Below are 5655 nucleotides of genomic sequence, written 5' to 3' on the forward strand. Positions count from 1 at the left end.
ATACCACCATACTGTTACTGAATAATACCACCATACTGTTACTGAATAATACCCCCATACTGTTACTGAATAATACCTCCATACTGTTACTGAATAATACCCCCATACTGTTACTGAATAATACCCCCATACTGTTACTGAATAATACCTCCATACTGATACTGAATACCTCCATACTGTTACTGAATAATACCTCCATACTGTTACTGAATAATACCCCCATACTGTTACTGAATAATACCTCCATACTATTACTGAATAATACCTCCATACTGTTACTGAATAATACCTCCATACTGATACTGAATAATACCCCCATACTGTTACTGAATAATACCTCCATACTATTACTGAATAATACCTCCATACTGTTACTGAATAATACCCCCATACTGTTACTGAATAATACCTCCATACTGATACTGAATACCTCCATACTGTTACTGAATAATACCTCCATACTGTTACTGAATAATACCCCTATACTGTTACTGAATAATACATTTATACTGTTACTGAATAATACCTCCATACTGATACTGAATAATACCTTTATACTGTTACTGAATAATACCTCCATACTGATACTGAATACCTCCATACTGTTACTGAATAATACCTCCATACTGTTACTGAATAATACATTTATACTGTTACTGAATAATACCTCCATACTGATACTGAATAATACCTCCATACTGTTACTGAATAATTCCTCCAAACTGTTACTGAATACCTTTATACTGTTACTGAATAATACCTCCATACTGTTACTGAATAATACCTCCATACTGTTACTGAATAATACATTTATACTGTTACTGAATAATACCTCCATACTGTTACTGAATAATACCTCCATACTGTTACTGAATAATACATTTATACTGTTACTGAATAATACCTCCATACTGTTACTGAATAATACCCCCATACTGTTACTGAATAATACCTCCATACTGTTACTGAATAATACCCCCATACTGTTACTGAATAATACCTCCATACTGTTACTGAATAATACCTCCATACTGTTACTGAATAATACCTCCATACGGTTACTGAATAAAACTGCCAAACCATGATCACATATTACTACAACATTGTGTCAGAAAAAACCCACCATACTGTTAGTGAATAAATCACACTATATATAGACCAATATTACCACCATATAGTGACCTTATAGAGGTAGATGCCAGTTATACACAAGATATCTGCAGACCATATAAGTGATTACAGTATAGTTATATCGAGTGACTATTGTGTCAAATTTAAGTTTTTTACATTTTTATACTGCTTTTGTTTGGTAGGTTCCGCTGGAGCGTTTGGACTACGTTGTAGATACATTGGACTACTCCGATGATCTACTTTTAAAAAATAAAATAAAATGGTGAAAGAGGGTTGCATGGGGGAGTTTAGATTTCAATAAAAGTTTTTCTTGTGTTTTTTTTTAATACTTTATTATGGCCTTAGTAATGGCTGCTGTCTGATTGAGAGCGTCCATTACTAAGAAGGGGCTTAGTGATAGCCAGTAAAAAGGCTATCACTAACCCCTATAATTACCCCGGTTCTCACTGCCGCGAGGGGAGTACGATCCAGTACCCGACCATCTGAAGCGACGGTAAGGCAGCAGGGCGGTCACAGGCTGGTTTTACCAGGCTGGGAAGGGATAAAAAACTTGGCTCTTCCCACCCTGGGGATGCTAGGCTGCAGCTGCTTTATTGTATCTGGCTGGTTGTGAAAAATAGCGGGAACCCCACGTCTTTTTAAAAAAATAAATAGAAAAAAAATTACGTGAGATCCCCATGGCCCTTACGTGGGAAGGGCCATGGTTTTAGGCCATTCCGAGCCTGATATTACCAGCCTGCGGCCACCCCAGTACCCGCCCTTCTCTTCAGACGGTCGGGTGCTGGATCGTACCCAGCTCTTCCCAGTACTCCTGGTGGCGGTGGGTACCGGGGTAATAATATGGGTTAGTGATAGCCTTATTACTGGCTAACACTAAGCCCCTTCTTAGTAATGGACGCTCTCGATCAGACAGCTGCCATTACTAAGGCGGTAATGAAGTATTAAAAAACAGAGACATAAAGACATTTATTTTATTGAAATGACAACTCTTCCACACAATCCACTTTAACCATTTTATTTAAAAAAAAAAAAGAAATAAAGCTTAAATCAGCGAAGTAGTCCAATGAATCTACGACGTAGTCCAAATGGTCCAGCGGAACCTGCAAAACAAAAATTAGCAGTATGAAAAATAAAAATAAAGCTGGCTGCCCCCACAGACGTACAAACATATGAATAAATAGCTACCTTCGGAAACATATTAAAATAATTAGAAAAATTAGGCCAATAAAAAAGTAAAAAATTATAACACCTTTCTTTTAAAGAGAACCTTTCACCTCCCCATACATGTGCAGCTGAGTTCAGCATGTAATGGGGAGGGCCGCACAAACTCTGGGGCACTTTACATTTTTTTCGTTATTTCGATATCAGTGCTGTAATATTTGGCGCCCGATATTTAAATAACCCCCTGAACTGTCAATGGGGAGGTAATTGGCAAGGGGGCGTGTAACATCGCTGTGACACTGTCCAATCAGCTACGGTCAGCGTTACAGCAAGAGCTGGAGAGAGAGCGCGTGCGCGCAGCTCCGCCACCACTAAGGAACACAAGAGGAGAAGAAGAGTGTGAATTCTTCTTCTTTTGTTTCATGGCATCGGAGCTGTGCGTGCACGCACGCTCTCACTCTTTAGCTCTCGGCAGACAAGGACGACAAGACTGATCTCTCACCTGAGATCACAGTCTTGTACTTGCCTGCCGAGAGCTGAAGAGTGAGAGCGTGCGCGCGCACATGCTCTCCTCTCTCCAGCTCTTGCTGTTGACATTGTCCGCAGCGGATTGGGCAGTGTCACAGCGATGTTACACGTCCCCTTGCCAATTACCGCCCCATTGGCAGTTCATGGGGTTATTTAAATATCGGGCGCCAAATATTACAGCACCGATATCTAAGTATGGAAAGAGGGTAGAAAAAAAATGTAAAGTGCCCCAGAGTTTGTGCAGCCCTGACCATTACATGCTGCACTCAAATGCAAATCTGTGGGCAGGTGAAAGATTCTCTTTAAAGGGTAACAACTTTTTAAAAAAATGTTGACATGTCAGAAGTTTTGATCAGTGGGGGCCGAGCACTGAGACACCTCCACTAGTCGCTAAAATGAAGCAGCAGAAGTGCTCGGGTGAGCGTGTGCCGCTTCAATTCTGTTTGGCTTTCCTTGGAGCAGTGTACAGGCTCAATAGAAAGTCTAGGAGTCCGTAAACCGCTCACTCGGCTGAAAGACGATCATAAATGAAGCGGCACAGCGCTCACCCGAGCACTTCTGCTGCTTCGTTTTAGCGATCGGTGGGGGCCTCAGTGCTCGGTCCCCCACCGATGAAAACTTCGGACATGTCACTATGATATATAAAGATATCTATTACTGCGATTGGTGCAAGTTTTAATTACTTTTTATTGAAAATGATTTGCACTTTTTGAGATACAGCTGCTTTGTATCCTGTATACAGAGCAGCTGTATATAGCGCTGAGACCTGAATCCATTAGGTCGCCTATTACCGATCACATCTAAGTTATGAACTTAGATGTGATCGGTTACAGCTCGATCCTGCAGGACTCGCTGACACTGAATCAGTCAGTCCCACTGACCTGACGGATACAGGATACAGCGCTATATACATTATATAATATATTTATTTTAATTAGCGGGGGCAGGTTTATGGGGAAGGATTAGGGCCTGTTCACATCAGCGTTGGCTTTCCGTTCCGGGGTTCCGTGGGAGGTTTCCGTCGGGTGAACCCCCTGCAACGGAAAGTCAAACTGAAACCACAGCTTCCGTTTCAGTCACCATTGAAATCAATGGTGACGGAAACATTGCTAATGATTTCCGTTCATCACCATTCTGGCAGGTTTCAGTTTTTGTGACGGAATCAAGAGCGCAGTCGACTGCGCTAATGGTGACTGAAATGGAAGCTGTGGTTTCAGTTTGACTTTCCGTTGCGGGGTTACCTCCGACGGAACCCCAGAACGGAAAGCCAACGCTGATGTGAACAGGCCCTAAGGCTTCTTTCACACTAGCATTAATATACGTTTACCTCTCTCCCGTCAGAGGAAGAGAGGATCAATACGTTAAACGGAAAGCAACGGCTCCATTAGAATTACCATTGCTTTCAATGGTAATTCTTTTGTATCAGTTGCTTTCCGTTTGTCTCCGTTCGCTAAGTTTCCGTTTTTTTTAAAGGAAACAAAAGTGAAGTCTGCAGAACTTTTATTTCTGTTCAAAAGAACGGAAACCTAGCGAACGGAGACAAACGGAAAGCAACTGATACAAAAGAATTACCATTGAAAGCAATGGTAATTCTAATGGAGCCGTTGCTTTCCGTTTAACGTATTGATCCTCTCTTCCTCTGACGGAAGAGAGGTAAACGTATATTAATGCTAGTGTGAACAAAGCCCAATACAAGTAAGATATTAATAAATAAATAAATAAATGTAAAAAAAAAAAACCCCAACTGGGATTTGAACCAGCAACCTTCATGTGTAAGGCAGACAAGCTAACCACTACACTATGGAAAGCTTCAGTCAATGTCTGTGAAACTGTAGTACTTGAGGGTTTATTGAATGACAGGCACTATTAGTCTCTCCAATGTGCTGCGTGTGGGTGGTGACTGGTCAGAGACTCACAGTCAGACTGGCTGCCGCAGCTGCTGCATGCAGTGTGCACTGTGAGACTCACCAGTCAGCCCTATTTGTAGCTTTCCCACGCTAATTAAGCACAGGAAAGCTACAAAGCCAGGAGTATACAGCAGGGGGGGGGGGTCGTTTTACTGACAGCAGAGGGCTCTATAGGGGGGAATCATCCCCCCACCATAGAGCCCTGACTAGTTACTATACTGGAAGGTTAGGGGGGTCTGAGCATCTGACTGCTCTAAAGTGGGGGCAGAATCCCCCCTATAGAGCTCTCTGCAGTAAGTCAGACGCTCAGACCCTCCCCCACCCACACTAATCGTTCCATTATAGTGATGTGAGGGCTCTATGGGGTGGATTATTCCAGCCCCATAGAGCCCTCTGCTGTCGGTAAAATGCCCCCCTGCAGTATACTCACTTGCCTCGTGGTGCTGGTGCTGCTCGTCGCTCCTCCTGCAGACTTGCTCCTCTCTGGCTGTATGTACTGTGTACAGCGTCAGAGAGGAGGAGGAGTATTACAGACGTTCGGCGCGTCTGCATGGCCCCTCCCCCCGGTCCAGTCCCGGGCTGAAAATGCCGCCCCCCCCCCTTCCCCGTTTGGGTAGGTGGTGCCGCCTGAGGCCGTCGGCTCACCTGGCCTCATGGCAGGTTCGGCACTGTGTACACTCTAAAACTTTACTTTGCATTTGAATTTTGTTCTATGGGGAATGCCTCCAAATGGGACAGATGTACCCATATTAATGCAAAATAGAGGTCCGTTTCGCGGGCAATGTGTCAAAAATCTGCATTGTTGAAACACATAACCTAAACACTTTTTGATGAAATCTCTGGAAATATATTTTAATAAAATTAGGATGATTAGTGACATTCATTTACAAGTTGTCTTACTATCAGTTGTGGGATACAAATTTGTGGT

This window comes from Rhinoderma darwinii, chromosome 9 (genome assembly GCF_050947455.1).
Source record: "Rhinoderma darwinii isolate aRhiDar2 chromosome 9, aRhiDar2.hap1, whole genome shotgun sequence".
Classification (NCBI taxonomy): domain Eukaryota; kingdom Metazoa; phylum Chordata; class Amphibia; order Anura; family Rhinodermatidae; genus Rhinoderma; species Rhinoderma darwinii.